General features: G+C 41.0%; 1 protein-coding gene across 7 annotated transcripts in view; it reads left to right on the forward strand.

Annotated features, from left to right (window-relative positions):
- PARD3 (par-3 family cell polarity regulator) overlaps positions 1–22,726 on the forward strand; it is a 646,927-nt gene that overhangs the window by 456,074 nt on the left and 168,127 nt on the right. The gene's annotated exons all lie outside the window — the stretch shown is intronic.

Raw genomic sequence — 22,726 nt, forward strand, 5'->3', positions numbered from 1 at the left:
TTAAGTCACCACCTCTCCATTCTTCATGTCTTCAGAATTGCAGGCAGGACCCTATCTAGTTAGCTTTATTCCCCGAGGATGTTGGAATCCTATCGTACTTGAAAATAAACGTGATGATGAAACAGAGAACCATTTCATAAAGGGTGTTGTGGAGCTGGGTTGTGTGCCTGTGAGGACGGAACTGCAACAACCCCCACCTGAATCGCAGGAAGGAGGCTCCCATAACCCTGCTTATTTGTTGATGTCGGAAATAGCGGGGCTTGTGGATTTTTATGGCTCAGGCCTAATTGCCCTGTGGACGAACGTGACCAGTTGCACATTGGTAACGTTAAATGGCACTCAGTCTAAACTGCTGCTGATTTAGGGAATGCAGTTAAAATGCATCTGTGGAAAAGTCTGCCCATCTATATGAAAGGCACAATACTTTGTAATAGAAAAGAAAGAACTTGAAAGGAGAGATTTTGCGTAATTTTACTTGGTTTCTCATTTGTGAGCTGGACAGAGACCAGCCTTGTTGTGTGAGTACACATACGAGCAGGATCCCTCGGAATAAGTTTCAAATCTGTAAATCCTGAGGACTTAATGTATGCTTCTACTAATGCGAATGGAAACAGAGGTTCCCGTTTTTAACACAGGAAAATAAGTGTCAGGCTGACCTGTTAGCAAAGGCAAGTTCTAGGGTAGCTGATATCATATTCTTCTCGAATTCTTCTTTTTCTTGTTAGCAGTTTTAAATAGAGAGCCCCTGACACCTACAGCACGGAAGCGGACTGCAAGGAAGCCAGCGGAGGCACAAAGCGTGACGGCGAGGCCTTTCTAAGACCTTTCCTGATGCTCCTTAGCGCTGCTTTTCCACAGACCTGCGGCATGAATATAGAATGCCAGTGTCAAGGATGACACCTACTTTATAGTCTCTGTAAAGCAAACCTTTTCGTAAAAGAAATTTTTGACAGTTCTGAGATGCTAAGTCAATTTCAATTCCAGACGGTGTAGAAAATGGAATCTTTTTTTCTGCAATTGATGTGAAAATTGAAGGCTAGTGACTATTCACTCTCTAATAACACAGGGTAAATAAATATGATCACACCATTGAAAAATGTACTGGAAGACAGGCCAGGCTAATGACATTTACCACAACATATATTGGGAATATTCTTTCTGAATGTTTTTATTTTGTTACCATTAGAGGTTCTGTATCTTTCACATTAAATATAATGGATCCAAGTACCTGGTATTCCTAAATATATTTTTACCAAACCACAAATTATTACATAAGGGTAATTGTTTGATTATTTCAAATAGTCTTTTAAAGAATTCCCTGGCAAAGTGACCTCTTACATAATTGAATGTTGGATGGTTTTCTTCTGACCTGTTTAATAATAGCCAATTTAGAAACAAAAGACTAAAATTGGATTAAATTTCATATCCTAGTGAAATGACCACGTCTCCCATTAACCTTTCTACTTATCTGTTTTTAGGATGGATGAGCTTTAAGGTAAGGCCAGGACCCCTAGATCCGTTCTGATCCTCTCTTGCCCATTCTGCCACATGGCTCCAGCCCTTCCCCCCCTCGCCCCCTGGCATCAGGAAGGATTGCCCTTCTCCACTGGATCATTCACTTTGTCCTACACTGTGCTGTTACTTCCTCCAGCTTAGAGGAAAGTCTGTCTTAACCTCCCTACCCTTTCAACTGCTACCTCACTTTCTCTCCTGCACAGCCACACAGACCCTTTGGTAAATTTGTATTTGTCCTCTCCATCTTCCTCTTCCCTCTGAAACTCCCTTCGGTGAGGCCTCATCTGCCTGGGCTCCACAGCCTGTTCCCCGGGGGGTCACCAGGGACCTCTTCATGGGGGAGTCTTCCCTGTGCACCCTCACATCACCTGGGTCTGCCTGGAGCACTTGGCACGTTGACAGTTGCTCTTCTTGGAGATCACACTCGCCGGGGTTTCTGCCTGCCTTTGTGGTCACTCCAGTTCCATCTCCTTTGCCAATTCTGTGTCATGCTCTGTCCTTCAGATATTGGCGAGCCGCCCCCCTCCCCCCCCAAACTCAGTCCTTAGTGTTCTTCTCTTTTCCTCTTTTCAGTAACACAGAGTTTTTATATTCTTAGGAAATAGCCTCTGGACTCTAAATATAGTCCATGGGCAGATGACTCCCAAATTTACATCTCCTGGGCATCTTCTTTGAACTCTAGATTTGTAGGCCCTACATCATCTCTGCATGCTCACTTGAATATTGACACTTGGCGTGCTTCCAACTCAGTTTCTGGATACTGCTTCCCTTTTTTTTTTTTTTTAAAGATTTTATTTATTTATTTGAGAGAGAGAGAGAATACGTGCATGAGGAAGGGGAGAGGCAGAGGGAGAGGGAGAAGCAGACTCCTCACTGAGCAGGGAGCCGGATGCAGGGCTTGATCCCAGGACCCTGAGATCATGACCTGAGCCACTCAGGCACCCCTGTTTCTTCCCTTCTTGGATAATAGCAGCTCTGTTTTTGTTTTTTTTTTTTTCAGTTGGTTAGGTCCAAAACCTTCAAGTAATCCTTGACTCTTACGTTTTCTTTACATTTCACATCCAATTTATTGAGGTACAAAAGCAAAGGCCCACTTGGTTTATAATTTCTATAAAGCCCTGGTACTTTTCCGTACTCCCATCCTCTGTCTCCCGGACTTCGGCAATAATCCTCCAGCCGCTCTGCCCGCTTTCCCCTTCCATGGCAGTACATTCTCCACAGTGCAGCTGGAAGTCACGTCATTTCCCTCCTCTGCTCAACCCCCAGCAGCCTTCCAAGTCATTCAGAGGAAAGGTCGAAACCCTTAGGGTCACCTGTGGGACCCCCCAGGACTAGCCTCCTACTCCCAGCCCCTCCGACCTCACTCCTTCTCTTGCCTTTGCTAACTTCACTCTGGCTGCACTGGCCTCTCCTCCCTCATCTGCCAGGCCCGCTGGAGCCTTTGTCCTTGCTCATCTCTCTTCCTGGAATCACCTGTTCTCAGATACCCACAGGTTCATGCATATCAGCTTTTTGGGGTGACTTCAACCTCGCCAAACAGCACTCCCTCCCACCGTTACACCTCCTATCCCACTTTTTGGCATTACTTTTCTCCTCTGCACTTAACCACTGCCTAACATACGACTCTCACACTTGGTTTAATAATTGGTTGACAGCGGCAGGGATCGTTAACCTTGGCCCCTGCCTGGTGTGTCATCAGGGCCCAGTAAGTGTAACAGAGGTCAGGACGCCCGTATGTCTTCAGTGCGTCCTCCCAACTTCCAGCGGCCAGTCTCTGCCTCTGCCTGAGGAGGCTGTGGAAGAGAGCTCTACTTCTCTGTGCGGGATTGCCAGAAGTGCCTTGGGATAACACCCCCTCAGAGCAGTCGGCAACCAAGGACTCAAGGCAGCCACTGTGAAAGTCTTCCCGTCCCTGCGGCCCAGAGGGTTCTAATGCTCAGGCATAAGTCTGCTCCCTTCGTCCTGAAAGTGCGGTCCTCAGACCTGGAGCACAGCAGACCTGGGAGCCTGTCAGACATTCAGATTTCTAGGCCCCACCCTAGACCGACTGACATCAGAACCTGCCCCTTAACAGCCCTAGAGATTCCTGGTCACACCCCAGGGGGAGAGGCTCTGTGGCCCTAGTTGGCCTGCAGGATTGAGCTCCCCTTGGCCACAGTGGCAGCAGTCTTGAGAACACTCCTTTTGGGCTGCCTTTCCTCCCCAGCCACCACCCCCACGAAGTCTGCACCCCCGACCCTTCCGTTAAACCACTACCCTGAATCCTTGTCTCGGGATCTGCTGCTGCTGAAATCCAGACTCAGGTGTGTTTGTTGAATGAATGAATAAATAAAGTGGCCAGAGTAAGTGGTGGCAGTGTAGGTGAGGAACTTCTACCTGGAATAATTTTGCAATTTATGACAAGCTATCACAATGGGGCAGTGCTGGTGTTTGCTTCCATCTTTGGAAGATGATGTCACTGTCCGTGACTGATCAAGACAGTCCCCAGAGCGCAGGCCTTTTCACGCTCCACAGGTCTAACATCATGTCCTTTGGTTTATTGTTCAAGTTACTGTTTTCCTTGCTCTTAGTAGCCATAAATGATTTAAGTATTCTCCATTACATCAGACTTTTAAAAAAAAGATACAATTTCCAAATTAAATCCTTCATGTCAAGCATCCCCCAACCTTCAGGCTTTGGGTTGTAGCGTTGAGGGGTCACAGATTCCAGCAAGGAGTAAACGTTGAAATTGCCCTATTAATGCCTTCCTATGCCTTAAAATATCAGGCTCAGGAGATGGTGTAAGATTCTGTCCCTAAAATAAGTCAGAGCCCTTGTTTTCCTCTTCACAAGCTTCCTGAGCAGCAGAGAATGAGCTGGTGAAATACCCCTCCCTTCTGAAGACCACACCCACGGCCTTTACAGCCTGCGTCCCCTGCAGGCTACCACCCATAGATGGCGCGCTGGAGTTTTCTCCTTTCCTACCCTGGAGGGAGGACACTTGACTGAGCACCTGGGAACCAGCCTCCCGTGGCCTGGGCTATTCCTGATTCTTCAATGAGGTGTAACTTGGGGGTGGAGACAACCGTACCTCCTTAGTTGCTCCTTCAACACCATATTTAATATTTATATATTATATATTATAATTTACATCTCTTATGTGTTAAAAAGACTATCTCTAGTTTATGTAACAATTTCAGTCCTTAAAAAAAAAAAAGAATAAAAGAACAAGTTTACGTACTCTGTCCAAACAAAGGAACAGAGACTTTGAAATGAACTGAACTGACACGAGCTAACTGCATAACATCCCTACTCTCTGTATTAAGGTTTCTCTGTTTCTACTCTTCGGTAATTTAGCGTGTTATCCGTTATCACTTCTGGGTGCCCGTTTCTGATTCTGTTGGGTTACATGCTGGTCGTGAGGACTTCCCGAAAGAGAGAAAGCATCCCTCATGGATTATACTTCTACCGGTACTATGGCAAGCAGTTAGCATTCATTGAGTGTTGATATTGGTGGGTGTCCGCTAAGAAAATTATTTCAATGACCCATTTAGTCCTTATAATAACCCTATAGGGTAGGTGCTCCTTTTAATCACCTGTTATAGATAAAGTGAACACAGAGGTTCAGGGGGGTACTGATGACCGAGGTCACACGGGGGTCCAGTGGTAGAGCCACAACGAATTTGAACACCAGTCTACCCCTAAGGCCATATTCCTACTCACTCTGCTGGACCAACTGAACCTTCTTAGCCTCTTCCAATGTGTTGTGCTGCCCTGACACGTGTATGAGAGCCAAGATCGGTTAATCATGTGAAGTGGCATTGCTAATCTGTGCTGTGAAAAGTTAGAGATCCCTGTTGCTGGCTGGGAATTGTGCAAGTTAGAGTATCTTTTGAACCAGACTTTTAATTTTTGTTCCTATTGGATTTCTTAGCATCCTCTGTCTGTGCTCCTTTCTCTCCCAAAATAATTCTTTAAGGACGTCAGGAATTTCACTGTTCATTTAAAAATTACTAATTGCCATACCCTTCTCCCACACCTGACCTTCCAACCTGTCTGTACTGTACCCCGAGTGCTAGTGATGATGAAAGGAAAGGTTAGCTCTGTGCCTGCTCTCTTCTTTCAAGATGGCCATATAGTCCTATAAATGCTTTAAGTCCTTTCCTGTTTTTATACCTCCTTTCCCCTTACTGTGTACCTTCTTGTACCTCAGACCTTGCTCAGCTGCTGCTATTTCTTTCATTTTCCACTGTTAAAACAATCGTGAGGCCATGTGTGTTTGCAGTCTTTATTTCCTCTGTGAATCTTCTGATGTTTCCTATCATCCTGTCATTTTCACCCATGCCCTGTCGATGCCACATGCATCAGCAATCCTGCCAATTCCTGGACATGCCACAGAGACCACGGCACAGCCTTTAGGGCTCTGCCCCTTGGAAGACTAGTGGACTAGTGGGGATCGGGGCTGCCTGCCTCTCTGGCACCTCTGCTCATCCTGTCTGTCTGGATCCTCCTACCTGGCCTTCGCAAATTCCCACCGCTGCTTGGATTGGAAAACAATCTTTTATCTAATTCCTGCTTTTATAACTGCTTTAGTCATTAGGAAAGCATCCCAAGTTTACTTTGGAATGCCTAGAATTTCAGGTTTCTTTTATCTTTTTAGGGTAAAGTGTTAAAAACTTTTTTTTTTTTAATTGAGGAAATGATAGCATCAATTTAATCTTAGTATAGGTTGATTCTGGAAGTTTTAAGAAAGTAAACTTTGGACCCACTTTAAGATAGGTATTCCAACAGGATGGGCATTTTCCCTTGATGAACCTTCTAGAACATAGCAACAGGCAGATACTTAGAGCACAGTGGCAAAGCATTTATGCAGGACTTTGTCTGCTGCACACCTGAGTTGTCCTAGCCACACTGGAGGAAAGGCAATTGCCCTCAAACGAATTTGGTTTGCTGCATCTCAACATTCAGGTACGTATATTTGCAAATGAGCAGTAAATCTCCTTAAGAGCAATCATATTTCAGTACTTAATGATAAGTATCCTATTCAAGGTTAACTTTCACTGCTCCTTTGCAAATTGGCTGGTGAGAGTGATCTGGAGCCCAGGAAGTCTGCAGCCTGTGAAGTGTAGCCTGATGCCTTGCATTTCCTCGATGGGTACTTCTGGCAGGAAGGGCCATTTTCCTGGTGGGGGCTGGGTGTGGGCTCCTGGCCCTGATCACTGCTCCGGGGAACGGCTTCATTCTCCTACCATATCCATTGTCTCACCCTGCCAGCTGGGGTGGCGTAGACTCTGAGGCAAGCACAGGAGAACGTGCAGCCACATGCCTCGTGCAAAGAATAACGGGGGCAGTGCAGTGACTTCAGAGCAGTTTACTACTTACCTGGCAAACACTGTTTCTAATGGTGAGCAAGTGGAGTTTTTTCAAGGCTGGTTATGGAGTGTATAGGATTTCTTAGTAATTTTGAGGTAAAACCATTCATGTGTGCATTCAACAGGTGTTCGTGGGGGGCTACTGTCTCCTGGGCCCCATACTAGGGGCCTGGGATTCGGGTGTAACTTAGCGAAGACAGGCCCCACTACAGTGGCCCTTTGGAGGAGGTGGGGGAACTCAGAGCAAGTGCGCCCGGCCCACACTAGGACTCAGAATCACCTCCACCCAGAAGACGGCACTAAAACTGAGATCCAAAAGATGTTTTCTCTTTTTCAAGGGGCTTTTGGGGAGAGGAGTATTTTGCATCGGTGGGAGTCAGACTCTTGATAATGATCCTCAGTAAGAAATATTGTTTGCCTTGCAAGCCCATGGACCTACCCACACAAGTCACTAAAACAAACATTTCACAGAGTAATACTGGCCCTTCCTCCGTGTGCTGTGCTCTGGTGTATTTGCTGAGAGGCAGCTGAGTGGTGAAGAGCCTAGACTCTGAGGTTAGATCACCTGGATCCAAATCCCAGCTGCATACTCCCCAGCCTTGCGTTTGGAGCAAGTTAATGAACTTCCTTGTGCTTTACTTTTCCCACTCATAAAGTATGGATAATAATGGTACCTGCCTCACCCTGTTGTTTGGAAGCTAAAATGAGGTAATGTATCCCAGGCACCGCAGAACCCCTCCGGGTACAAAGAAAGAAAGCACTGTAAATGTTAGCTGCTCTTGATGTCACTGTTACTATGCTGTAACTCACTTTTTTGAAAATGCTAGGTGAGTCCTACCAAATCGATTTTGAATCTTTAACAGGTTGCAACACACAATTGAAAAATACTATTTAGGTGGTGGAAATCCTGTAGGTTTGCAGTGGGTGGGGGTGGGGAATGAGCTGTTAGGGAGGCGGGTGGCCTCATAAAGGACTCATGATACAGTTTGCACCTGATGCTAAGAAGAATGAGGCCATTCAGGAGAATGACTTGATACATTTACATTTTGTAGAAAATTAAAAGAGGACTGTAGCGACGGTGTGTGGAGTGAACTAGGGAGCTGGCCCAGAGGACGGGCCAGGAACTCTGCCGGGCAGCTGATGTAAAAATCATGGCCAGCCCTGGGGGTGGCCATGGGGACAGAGATAAGATATGTATTTCTCAGGAGGAATCTAGGGGACTTGGTGATTTGATGTAAAAAATCAGAGAGAGAAAAAAGAGAAATAATTCCTCCAGTTTTGGCCTGAGAAACTAGATTGAGAGTGGTTACACTGACGAGAAAACCCTGGAGGAAAGTCCTATTTGGAGGAAATGTGACCTGTTGAATCAGACTAGTGCTTGTCCGTGACACCCCAGCGGAGATCAGCAGGGGGCAGATGAGTGGGAGCAGCTGTAGAGACCTGGAAGTCAGGACATTTGAAGCCGTGGAAGCCGTGGCATTTGTGGAAGGGTTGTCTGGGACCCGTGTGTGAAGGGGAGGAGGAGCAGGTAAAGGCCAGAGTTCCAGGGACTCTTTAAATATTGGGGGGCAGCTTAGGGTGGGGAGTGGGGTGGTGGGAGATTTTGGTGACTGAGGAAAGGCTGCTGCAGATAGAAAACCAGAAGATTATGATCATTAAAGCCGAGGCAAGAGTGTGTCTTTTATTAATTAGAAGGACGTGGTCAACAGTGTTTCTGCCGAGAAGTCAGACAGACTCATGGCCCTGGCTGCACAGGAATTACTAACATCTGTAGATCAGTTTTGAATGGTTACCCGTTTTACATCACCTATTTGGTGTTTCTGTAGGATGCCAGTGCACACAGAATCTCTTGACGCTAATGCTTGTTCCAAGTTAGAGATGTAATACATTCATTCCTGTTGTAAGAAGCAAACTCTTTTTTTCCAACACTCTACACAAACACAGAAACCTGTGCCAGATTTCTATATTTTTGAGCAATAGAAATAACATTTTAAGTGACGTATTAATCCCAGTTGCAGATCTTCACAAAGAATTACAGAAATTAGGATGTGAGGGATTAATTTTTTTAAGTAAATTGTTACCAAAATATAACTTGGAAGAGAAACAAATTTAATGATTGGTTTTGTTGACTGTGGGATCAGTTCTTCCTTCCATGGTGAGAGAATTTCTCATTCCTCTCTCCGTTTTGTCTTTCCTCCTATGTGTTGGCGGGTGTGTTACTGCTGAGCATGTGACCAGAGTGAGTATGGATCCTGATGACATCAGCTGCTCAAAATTATAATAGGACCTTAGTTCCAGTTTTCTCTCATGTTTACAAAACAATAAAAGTACTTAGGTCAAATAAATAGCTTGGTTCCTCACAGTGCCAACTTTAAAATTACCTTTTTTGAAAGCCTTTTTTTTTTTTTTTAATTGTGGCATTTAACCATTATAACACATAAGCAGGAGTCCTCACTCTATATGTGCATACATTCTCAGACTCTGTTTCCCAGGACCTATTTTCTCAAGATTCATGAGTGCTTCCATTCCCGTGGCTTCTAAAAAAAAAAAAAAAAAAGAACAAACTGATTTACCATTTACAGATATCTTTGGGTTTTAAGGCAACACTGTTCATCTTTTATGTTCTATCCAAGGGAATATATATAGTTCGGGATATATTCAAACTATTAGTGCTTTATGTAAACTATTGAAATTGGTATATTGAGCATGTGCCCATTATTTTAGTTTGTTGCCTTTCCTGAAGGATTCCTAGCTGTGCTCTCTGCCTATCTGCATCATTTTTCAAAAACTTATTATTTTTTACAGGCATTTTTAATATCATGAATCATTCTGTATATTATGCCCTTTATAGTCATTGTTGCATTGAAAAACATTTCAACTAGATTTCTTTCTGGGAATATATTTCCCATGAAAGTATAGAATTATGTGTACTTTCTGCTGTGACACGATTTTGATTTCTTTTATATTTTTCAATAATAAAATATTATAAACTAAGTATTTTTTAAAAAGTAGAAAACCGGTTAGCTGTTGTTTGGTCATAGATACCATTACAGTCTTTAGAGAGTTTATTACTAAGATTTTAGATCTGCCTTCTCAATTTTCCTGAACAAATAGAAAAAAAAATGTATATAACGTTTTCCCTGTGGAACTCTTTTTTGGAAAGTTCCCACATTTAAATATAGTTTTATACATACATATATGTATGTATGTATAATATACATACAGTATATTTACTGTCAAAATTCTGTGCTCTTACTCTTAGAGCAGACCCCTCTCGATGGAGTCTGGCAAAATTCCTTTGAATGTCATCTTTTTTGTGTGAGATGGAAGTTAGGTAATTCACTAAAGCAGAATTTTCATACTATTTCCAGGTAGTCTGGTCAGCCATGGGAAAACCCCTTTTCACTTAGAAGTGTCCTCTGTTCTGGGTATACATGCGGCCGACAGGCAGCCATCTAAGTTAGAGAGAAACACTTACTAGCAGCCAAGGTAATAGAAAGTGTGTGAAGGAGTCTCTAGTCACCAACTGTAGCATATCCAAATAGCATCAGCAACAGTGAGGAGAAAGTGAAAATCATTTCTGACTCATGGAAGGTTGTTTTCTTTTCGATTTCATACTGAAAGTCTTTCAGCTGGAATTGCAGCGTTGGCCTAAAGAGATGAGGCTTCCTGTGGGTGGTTATTTTTAGTTGTTTCCCTTAATTCTGCTCTTATACTCTTCAAAGGCTGCTGGCTCCGTCCTGCCACCTGTTGGCCACCCGGGGTTGACCTTGAGGGTGACATCTTGAAGACCAAGTTAGTTTCTGGGAACAGTGGGACTAAATAGTGAGGTATTGATGGGAGGGTGGGATCACTTACAAAGATGCTGCGAAGAATGTATTTTCCTTTTCTGTTTGGAAAGCAAATATATGAAAGGAAACTCTCTTTCTTGCCTTCTTATCTCCATGACTTTATCTGTGACAAATTGTTTTGGTTGCAGCACAGACCCAAGGAACTGTCGTTTAAATGAAACAAGGCTTATTTGTCTCTAATTTAAAAGACGTCTGGAGATAGGCAGTCCAAGGCTTGAATGCTGGGCCCAGAGTGTCAGCAGCGTCACCCCCTTCTATTTATTCCGCCATCCTTACTACATTTTTCTTTATTTTTTTAATTGTGGTAAAATAGCCGTAATGTTTACCATCTTAACCATTTTGAAGTGTACCCGTTCAGGGGCATTAGCATTCACATTTGCTGTGTGACTGTCACTACCATCCGCCCCCAGAACTCTTTTTCATCTCACACAACTGAAGCTCTGTGTCCTTTAAACACCAAACCCTTTTCCCCCTCTCCCACCCGTAACAACCACCATTCTGTTTTCTGTCTCTCTGAATTTGACTGTTCTAGATACTTCATATAAGGGGAACCATTAGGTATTTATGTCACTGGCTGATTTCTCTTAGCATAATGTTCTCCAGATCTATGTTGTAGCATATGACAGGATTTCCTTCCTTTTTAAGGCTGAATAATATTCCACTCTGTGTATCTCTCACATTTTGCTTATCCATTCATCCATCGACAGACCCTTAGTTTGCATCCATCTTTTAGCTTGTGCGAATAATGTCACAATGAACACGAGTGCCTTACACATGTATTTCTACCCTGGTGGTCACTTCACGGTTACAGCTCTAGCCATCTTGTCAGAATTCTAAGCAAGAGGAAGCAGGAAGGGGGAAAGGGAACTTTCAGTGGGATCGGTCCCCTTTCTACGGATCATTCCCAGAAGTCCCATATCAATTTCTATGAGCCAGAATTTAACAATAACAATAATGATAAAATAGTTAATATTTATTGAGAGCTTATTGGTGTCAATGCAGAGTGCATGTATAATTCATTTAATTTTCCATATAAACCTGTGAGGGTGGTTGCATTTTACTAAAGAGGAAATTGGGGCTCAGAGAAGTTAACGCGAGTTGTCCAAGCAGAGTGAGTGGCGTGGCGGTGCGTCACATAGCTAGTAAGGCAAAGCTGGGATTTTGGCCCAGAAATCCGCCTCCAGTATCTATGCTCATAACTGTCTTCTGCTGTCTTCTGTTCCCGTTCTCAAAGGAGGCTGGGGAAAGTAGTTTTATCTCAAGTAGGCACATTTCCTGTCCCTGCCAAATCAGAGTTCCATTTCTGAGGAGGACAAGGAGAGTGGATGTCAGCAGCACCTGCTGTGGAGGGTCTGCTCCTGGGAACTATCTTTCCGAATCACTGTTTCTGAAGGCAGGTGGTCTCAGGCCTCTGAAACTGCAGCAGCTTTATAGCACTGGGCTGCTCTTCACCCTCCTACTGTGCTGGCCAAGACCAACCTTAACTGGCCCGATCGTGTAGGCTGAACCAGAAAGACAGGGAGTGGGCCACAAATGCAGGAAACCCTTATTATATCTACCACTTGAAATGGTCATAATCTTCCCAACTTAGCCTAGAGGAGCTACGTAGACATGGAGGAAGGAAGGAATATATAGATATTTTTGTTAGAAAATCATATCTATTATTTATTGAGTGGTGATTTCTGCCTACAGGGTGCTACATGTTTTAAAACATGATTGCATTTATCTTTGCTACTCTAATAGTGCCAATTGTCATACATCAAATAACCTGTGTCTTTCTGATTTTGGAAAACAAACTCTTAATCATTGTCCTAATGTTGATTATACTGACCTCAGTGCCTTTTTAACCTAACTGGTTTTTATGGATACATTCCCCAAATGTATTCTTGGGTTACACCATGCTAGATCATGCTTTCTGGGACTTAGAGGGTCATCTACACTCAACCTTAACCATCTCAGTAAAAGGAGACTTCTTTCTTTAGTGTTTAGGAAGTAGTCCTGAAATAAATGGGGCATTGTGGGGTGAGGATATACCTTTTACTCTCCTGTGAGTCCTCTTCTTATTCTTTGTAAATAATGAAGATGTCTCATTGAACTTCGTTGTTTATCTGAAACCCTAGCCCAGTGGTCCTCAACCCCCAGGGTTTTGTTCCCTAGACTTCTGGCAGTGTCTGATGACTTACTTGGTTGTCATCCACAGGGAGGGGTGCTAGCAGCAGGGATGGTTAGAGGCCACAGATACTGCTGAACATCCTATGATGCACAAGAGAGTCCCCCACCCCCCGCCCCCCACTGCACGGGATTGTCTGGACCAAAATTTCAAGAATGTCAAGGTTGGAAAAACATTGCCCCTGCCCAGTCCCAACTGCTCTGTGACATGTACTTGAGTTGTTGATCTTCAGACAAGCTACCCAAATGCTTCTGTGTCTTATGTCAGGTTGTCCTTGGATCCCTGTGAGCAGCTCATTTCAGTTATTATTCTGTGTGGAGGAACCCTGCCCTGTGCATTTGGGTGGATGCTTAAGAGTTAAAATTACACTGAAAATTTCAAGTATGTTGCAGTCTATCTGGTGTTTGACTGTCGAAGATGCTTACATAAGGATCTTTCTAAAAGTTTATTTTTAATATGATTTCAGTGTCATAAATAAAAGATTTTACTTCATGAACTGCCAGCATATAAAATAACATGAGGAACCTAAGAGGCATTCAAAGAGCCTGAGGTCAGTCTAAGGGGGAGAAGAGGATTCTGTGGCAGAAAGAATCGGGGATGTGGATTTGAAGCTCTGTCTTCCCAACCCAGCCCCACCACCCCTCAGCCTCGAGTTCCTGTTCACACATCTCCTTCTCATGTTCTTCTAAAAACTAAATGAAAGAATATGGATGAAGGCTTTTTGGAATTGCAAGGTGCTGTGCATCTGTCAGCTCGTGTTATTTAAGTTCTTTTCTCACAGGCTTTTCTTCCCTTAGATTACTTATTCCTGCATTAGTTTATTAGTTTCTAGATAGATATTCTGGGTGCTTTTGCTTAAAAGGATGTATGGGTTATTTCTATCCTTTGGGGTAGAAGTGTCTCTCTATATATTATATACTATCCTCAATAAAGTGACATTTGCTAATACCCCATGATTATACATACTCGTTTTGGCCAGACAGTTTCAAACTTCAGCCAAGGAAAAGCAGCGTAATGATCTCCCGTAAAAGCAACCGTAACTGGGGAGACTTGAGAATTTAAACTGATATCCGTGGTATCGGCTCTGGTTCCAGGACGGTTTCTTGGACAAACAGGGGCACTCTTGCCGAGCTTGGCTTTTTGGCTTGCGCCTGCCAGGGAGTCGGTGGATCCTGAGACCACACAGCAGGCCGTGCCGACGAGACAGTGCTGAGGAGACAGAAATAAGCTGGGGTGAGAGGAATTCCAGGCCAGTGCACAAATCAACAAGTTCTATATTTAAACACTTGTTGAACTATTTCGTCAAATAAGGAAAAATGTGGTGGTTTGCCATTTGTCACATTTCATGTTCCCTGTTCCGTGGGGGCTGTGCTGATTGGAGATGAGACAGTAAACATGTCTCCATACTCTGAGGCCTTGTCACTCGAGCCCCGGAGCCATCCCAAGATTTCAGATCGTACTCACCAGCTGCGTTCTGAGCCACAGTTGAGTCATAACACCGAGGCAGTGCTGTGTGTCCCTCCAGTGGAGGGAATCACAGCGCGGAAGAGGAAAGAAGCTTTTCTGGAGAGGGGCCTTTTTCCCTGTGTCACCTGGTCCTCTTCTGGATGTGGGGAACTCGTCAGGCCCCAGGCGTGCTGCAGGAACACTGACTTTTACCCAACTATGGGACCCTGAGGCCGTCGTTCCTTGAGAGGATGCGGTGATTCAGGGAGGCCTGGGCAGCCAGCGGCCTCTGCAGGATTCTGCTTGCTCTTCTTTGCTCCCAGAGTTAGGGGGACCTCCAGCTCATGCCCCACAGAGCCCTCTGTTGGGCCTTATCAAATGTGTCAGCTCTCTATTAAATCCAAATATGCAAAAGATAAAAAATGAAAGTCGGTGCCTCTTAATTTACTCTGTAGAGAGCGTTCTCTAAGAAATGTGAATCAACAGAAATTGTTTCCTCTCATCAACAGAAGAAAGTGCTGACTGACACCTTAACTTTACAGATAATGAGATCTTTGGGGAAGTTTTAATCTTTCAAAGTTTCCAGGAGCTATACAAAAGGTCTCTGCCCCTCTCCTCCCCCAGTCGTCAATGATCGTATTTTCTGTTGTTGTCACTTCCCTTTGCTCTGTAAACAATAGAAGTATAGAACATACACCCGTAACTAAATACCTCCAATCAGTAGTGAGAACTTGGAATTTGGCTTGCAGTGCATGCTTAATGGAGTGTGAATATTTCCAACTCAAAAAAGATATTCCTAATTGTGCATGTGTTTGCATTGCCGCAGAAGCATTTACAATGTGGATGCCAATTTGAGTATCAGGCAGATGGGAACAGAAATTATTAGGATTATCTCTGGTACTAAATACTCTTGATTCTTTGTCCTAATAGAAAAAAAGGTGTAGAGTAAATATCTTTCTAGCTTTTACTTTTTCTTTTTTTCAAGTGCCCTTTTGAATAGATGTGTTTTTTGACTTAGGTCTCATTAGCATTTCTTATGGGGACTGCCTTTGGGGCAGTACCACTTACTAAATTGTTCTGATGCTTTAGGAAAAGGAAAACCATGGTAACCAGATGGAGGGTATGATTATTTGCCTCTGACCTGGCAAAGTGTTGGATTTAACAAAAGAAGCTTAATAGAAATGTTCAAATTGACCCTTCTCATCACTTGGGCTGCTTAGAGCTCAATCAATCTCTCATTATTATCAGAGTTATTCGAGCAAAGGCAGCAGTAATAGTATTTTTCATAATCACTTCTTGAGCCAAATGTAATTTGCAATTTGGAGTATTGTATTATGAAACAATAATGCATTAAAATGAACAGTGCAAGAATTAGGAGTATAGTAGTAAAGAAAGGGTCCAGAGAAGTAGTTGTGTGAAAGGCACTTGCAAAATCATTGTAAGTGGACAGGACTGATTTCAATGCCAAATTAAGCATTTAGAAAAAAATCAGAATTATGTGTTGTTTTTATTGTGTTTAGGTGTGTGTGTGTTTATTTTATATATTATATATATATATCATTTATTATAAAGTCAATGTAGGTACAGGAGAAACAAAAAAATATACTCTGCATATTATTTGCATCTGCACGTTTGGTGTTATGGGGTTTGTGTGGTTTGATTACCTGTGTGGGTATATGTTGAAAAAAGAAAGGTGTATCAAGCCTTATAAAAATCTTGTATGGAACAGTAATTACTAATTGACCCCATTTTACAAAGGGAATTTATTTGCTACAGAAAATATGTCATGTAGTCCATGAACTAGCTGATGCCTGAAAAGCTTTAACATCATAATTAAGATATACTTCCACTCATCTTCTGTCATTTTCCTTGAATGGCTCTAAGTATAGATTATAAATATTATTTCAGAGTTATTTATGTATTTATCTTATGTTTTGAAGGATTACTGTGTTTGCTTTTTTTTTTTTTTTTCTTAAGTCTATCTAGATCGTGTGGTTGTGTGTGGGGGGCGCGGGGTTTGGGTTTGGGTTTGGTGTTAATTTAAGATATTTGGGATTTATAATGATTCTTGTAAAATTAACATTGATAATGTGCTGTGTTCAATTTCTTCATTGTTGTTTTAATATTTCCTTGTTCCATATCCTTCCAGGACTCCTGAAGTGTAGGGTTACTAGGCATATCAGTGCATCCTTGATTAGATAACACAGGCTTCACCAGGGGAAGAGTGCACTTAAAAGGACACTTAATGGGAGTCCTGAAAAGGGTCTGTTGTCCATTAAGGGTACATACACTGCATGTCTAAAGGCTGTTCTAGCTTGGTTAAATAGAAGCTATAATTTCTTCAAAAAAAAAAAAAGTTCTTTTTTTTTTTTCTGGATGTCAAGCAACCCAAATTTAGTTTATTAAATCTAATCAGACTAGCACTGATGAAAACTGTACACAATCAAATAATGGTTCTCAAGTTTGTGAATTTCCTTTTAAAGAGAACCCCTGCTAAACTCTGCCAAGTTAAAACTGCATCCCATTTTATAAAAGCACTATCAAGTTGTCATGTACCCTTTCTAAGCCTCCGTTCTCATCATTGTTGATTACCACGATTTTTTTTTTTTTTGCCTAAATAGGAGCTTTCTGCTTTTCATAATCAGCCTTCTCTTCCCTGATTCATCCAGCATTGCCATAATCTACTGCTGAGCAAATCAGTGTGCTATCATGGTAGCGATTTCTTAAAATGTCACTAAAATATATAAGATCTATATGGGAAGGACATGTTAGAAGTGACTTGTTTTTTTCTTATTTATAAAATGGAGGCTGAGGCACACACACACAAAAAATAGTGCCAGAAACTGTGAGTGCGTTATTCTAAAAGTACGTTATTCACTCTTGCGGTGAGTTCTTGCTGTTTTCCCCTCTGATTGGGTTTGGACAGTTTGACATGCTTCTGCTGTTGCCTGGAAGAATTTGCATATATCAGTACAGACAATTTTGACTCGTGGAGTATTGTTGTATTTAGAAATATTGGCAGTGTCCTAGCAGTGGGTATGTGGGTAGTTTTTACAATCCTTTCCAACGGTTGGGGATCAGTTCTTGACCTTGAGTCCAGGTTCCTGGCCTTCATAGACAAGTTCCATTTGGGAACAATGTCCTTTGGACCTCATTGCTGCCGGAAATGCAAGATTTATCTCATTTATTTCTACAAAGATGGTTTAACCAGCTGCTCTGAGTTTATAAAAGCGTAAGAGTGACTGTCTTTGGTTCCCTAAATTTTTGAGGTGGCTGGGTGTGGTAAAAAGAGTCTTAGGTCTAAAGTCTGGCTTTGCTACTTCCTGGCTATATGGCCTGTGAAATCATTAAATTCCCCTGAGGTTTCTCCTAAAGAGGATGATAACACCTACCTCACGTGCTGGTTGTGGAAATCAATGAGATAAAGTACATAATAAAAATTCAATAAATTCTAGTTAAATGTAATTAAGTAATCAAAAGAGCATTCAACAGGTGTTCAGTTATATCTTTCACTTAGGATTTACACAAAGTGAACTTCATAGGTCTGGGAATTTCAATTTCTCTAGGAGTATCCAAGTTCAGATCCACTGAGATCTCTTAAACTAGCTATGAGGTGACCTAAACTCTATTCCTAGCTTGCAGTGGGACTTTGGGCAGCTCTGCATACCCCTTTGGCCTCAGTTTCTTTGTTTCAAAGAAACAAATACAGACATTGTTCAAATACAGACATTGAATGGGGTGACCAATCTTTAGACTTTGATTTTCAGAAATGTGCACATATACCTTCAGTGCATATGGGTAAGAGTGCAATAGAATAATCTACAAAGATATATAGCTAGATTTCTTTTCAACTAAAATTTAGAACAGTTTAAGGCTTTAAGACAAAAATAAGTTCATGAGGACGCCTGGGTGGCTCAGTCGGTTAAGCGTCTGCCTTCGGCTCAGGTCATGATCCCAGGGTCCTGGGATCGAGTCCCGCACTGGGCTCCTTGCTCAGCAGGGAGCCTGCTTTTCCCTCTGCCTGCCACTCCTCCTGCTTGTGCTTTTTCTCTCTCTCTGACAAATAAATAAATAAAATCTTGAAAAAATAAGTTCATAATTGTATTAGAGACCAGAGTGATGGGTTGAGAGAACTCAATGCTGACACCAAGAATGTGTGAAAAGATTGAGCCAGAATCAATTAAAAAGATTTTCTGGAGAAACTTGATCAAAACCATTTAGGAAAAGTATGACACAAAAGGACAATAGAGGAATAGTGTTAAAAACTCATGATTTTGCTTTGATTTGAGTGAACAGTATGTTCCTGAGGCATTTCAGAGAGTTTGATTGGGACACAGGAATAACACAGGACAAGGTATTCAGTTTTGCTGTACAGAATCTTGAATCCAGCTCATTGCACAGCTGGTTTCTCTCAAGCATCTTTAGGGTAAATGGCAGCATTATCACATCAGGCAGTGGTCAAAGACAGGTTAGCATAATGGCTATACTAACTGCGTCTACGAGAAGCACCTGGAAGGTTCCAGAAAGAGACAATGAGTTCCCAGAGAAAGGAAGTTATTAAGTCATGCGATGCTGCAAATAGATAAAAATGAGGGGCAAAATGCAGGGCAGGGTATTGAGTTAAATGTTGGCCACTCCAGTGGAGAAGTTGGGGGAGGACGGGTGGCTTCTAGTCACTGACACTAAATTTGTATTTGAGCCATTTCATTTTTTCCCCCCAGGCAAGCAGTATCGCTTAACCTACATGTTCATTAGGGTGAATAGTAAGGCAAGTATTATAGCAAAGCCCTCCTTAGAAATGAAGATCTTGGTAATTAGCAGTGACAAATACCAACTTTCTAGGTGACATGTCAGTGATTTTCAAAAATTGTTCCTCAAAGATTACAGGCTAATTGGTGCTGGGTATTCTGTTCATCTATTTTTAAGTATGGAAGAAGATTTTTAAGACTTCTACTATATCACATTTTCAAATACGATACTAGGAAAATCCATTCATTACAAATCCAATTATATTTTTATTTTATTTACAGTAGGATGCTGTGTGTTATATCACTCAGCATAATTTTTTCTGAAGGTCTCTAATTTTAGTAGTAATATTAAAGTAAGATATTTCAATATTATTTATACTGCAGAGAGAATTAGGTTAATTTTTAAAAACTGAAATGATGGTTCAATAGCACGAAACTCTTACCAGTAAATTTTTAATGACAGTCCTTTGTATATGAAAACAACAGAATTTTGTTGCAATCCTTTGTTTTTTTTTTTTTTCTCTTTCCTCTTTTATCAACAAGTGCATGTTTTGCCTTTTATTCTTTACTATAGTAATAAATATGGCCGATCTGGCAGACAGCAATGATCTCATTTGTAACGAGTCATAGTGAAACCCATTTAGCAGATTACTTGGAGATTACTTTAGCTGAATGAAAACATTGCTGTATTCTTTATGAAGAAAGCCATATGTTTAAGAAATGTTACAATCAATTCTCCTCTGATAAGACAGGGCTCATCCAGCTGTATCTTGTGAAGGAGTCTTCAGTGCTTGGTGGCATTTTTTTCACTGTGCCTTCTTCATGTACCTCTGAAATTTTTCTCTATCAACTTTTTCTCAAGCTTTCTATTTTTCTTTTTGTCTCCATTTTTTTTTTGTTTTGTGTTTCGTTTTTGTTTTTTGAGAGAGAGCAAGTGAGCACATGAACGGGGGAGGGACAAAGGGAAAGGGAGAGAGAATCTCAAGCAGACTCCCTGCTGAACGCTGTGTCTATCTTGGGGTTCCATCCCAGGACCCTGAGATCATGACCTGAGCTGAAATCAAGAGTCAGACACTTAACTGACTGAGTCACCCCAGCACCCCTATGTCCATGTTTTTAAAAAGTCATTCCCTTACATTAATATATCCTAAGATATGAATAGCAAATTCTTCCTGGGGTGGTAGGTCCATGACCACTTTCTATTCTAGCATCACACCCATTGGATGGTGGAGTTTTCCGTTTGAACATGTTTGGAGGGGGGGGAGGTTAGTCAGAAGGCAGTTCCAAAACTGATCCTTTGCTGAAAATGGGTTTGCTTTCTGGACATACCATTAGTACCTGATTTTTTTCAGCCTTGCCATTCTTTGGAACGCAACCCATTCAAAATTCATCTGTGGCTTTTAAAAGATAATAAAATAAATGTAGTTGAAATCTTCCAAGTTTTAAGCAGCTTGCTATTAAATGATTGTCTTCATAGGTTGATCACTGATTTCAGCTGTGAAACTGACTTTGAAAGTACCTGTGTAGCTGAAAGTTGTACCCCTTTTTGCAGGAAGAATTAAATAACTACAAATTAAGAGAACACTACAATATATTGGCAATGAGAGTGAATGAGGGCATAGCTATGTTCTTTTTACACTCTAGAACAGTTGGTATATTTTTTTCACCTACAGTCTTTATTTTATTCAAAAAATTACAGCTAAGGGATTCATTTTTACCCCAATTATAAATAATATGCTGTGCTTTTATAGTATGCCTTAAAGAAATCACATAATTTATTAACTTAAGCAGGCATTAAGGGAAATGTCCAAATGCTAACCTATAAACATTTTATCTGTGCTTTCTTTGCTTTTTAATGTATCAGTCTTGAATTTTTAATTTCAAAAGACAAGTATACTGTAACAGTTTGATAATAAATTTACAAATAATAAAACAGTATATTCTGGCGATTCAGGGCAGTTTAGGACACTAATTTAATTTTAATATCAAACAAATGAGAAAAAATTCAGTTCTTAAATCTGAGTCAGGATTAACTCTTTTTTATTCTTTTTAATCATGTATACTTCAGATGAAAGTTGAAAGTTGATAGACTGAGATCTAAAACTGAAACTTTTTCCACAAAGTAGGGCCGAGATCATTAAAAAAAAGATCTAACATAGCTAATTAAACTCAGTGTTAGGCTTGGGACCAAAAATATCTAAACTGTTTTAAAACACGGAAAAGTCAACCACTCTCAATTTTCCCTCATATTATTACCTCAAAGGGATGATGTACATGATCTTCTCTTAAGATTAAACTATACCTTTTGGTACAGATAGATATACAGTTGACTCTTAAAAAAAGGGATTGGGGTGTCAACCTCCTGTGCAGTTGAAAATCCATATGTAACTTTTGACTCCTCATAAACTCAACTACTAATAGCCAACTGATTAACCTTACTGATAACATAAATAGTCAACTAACACATGTTTTGTATATGTGTTATATATTGTATTCTTACAGTAAAGTAAGCTAGAGAAAAGAGAATGTTATTAAGAAAAACATAAGGAGGAGAAAATATATTTACAGTACTGTACTATATTTATAAAAAAAATCTGGGTATAAGTGGATCCATGTTGTTTAAGGGTCAACTGTGTATCTTGTGTCATGGCATAGTGCTTCTTAAATAGGATACAGGTTTGAATGTGTGTAATCTAGAATGTGAACCAGCACACATCTTTAAGAGCAGAACAAAACAGGTCAACATGGTAACATTGTATCATTTGAGGGATATTAATGAACTGAAAAACTAAATGGTTAAAACGATTTACCTTTAGGAAGCTCTCTTATAAGTAAATATCATACATAAGATTTGAACTTACACTTTTCTTGAAGTAAGAATTAATACATTTTATATTTCCAGATGCTTCAGTGTTGCAGAATTTTCAGGATGGGAATTCATGGGGGCTTTAAATACCATCTACATGCTGATGATGCTCAGATTAATTTGTCCAGCCCTGTCCTCTCTCCTGAACCCCCTGTAGATGCTTAATAAATTTTTGTCAAATGAATGAACATTATGTTTTAGATGTTGGCTCCTACTGAGATGTATCAGTTTTTTATGTTTGCTCTTTCATTTATTTATTAATTCATTCTATAAAGTCAGTCATTATGCCTAACTCTTAGGCATTATTGATATATTGACAAAAATAAAGGAAAGAGAAAGTTTTTATTTTTAATGCTTTGTATTTGTTTTAAAAGTATAGTGCATATTTAATCCCTTGCGAGAAGTTATCAGATTCTGGGCTTAAGTTCTTAGGGATTTTTTTTCTTCTTTTTCTTTTGTTCTTTTTTGCAGTTGGAACGATCTTCCAATTTCTAAATACCATTACAATTTAAGGATAGATTTGCTTTATAGAAGTTAATTTTATGGGCAGTTTTGAATGCTCTCTAATAATATACATAATTTTTAAAGGAAGAGTGGTGGTAGTGTTTTAACTTTTTTCTATTTTAACATTTTAAGAATGCTCCCCCTTCCTTATTTATAAACCCCTTTGCAAACAGTGTTACTTTGGTAAACGTGTAAGATATTCCCATGTACACTTCACGTATAAACCAGTATTTGAAATCAGATTTATGTTAATAGGAGAAAGACCTATACTACCA

This window comes from Zalophus californianus, chromosome 9, assembly GCF_009762305.2.
Source record: "Zalophus californianus isolate mZalCal1 chromosome 9, mZalCal1.pri.v2, whole genome shotgun sequence".
NCBI lineage: Eukaryota > Metazoa > Chordata > Mammalia > Carnivora > Otariidae > Zalophus > Zalophus californianus.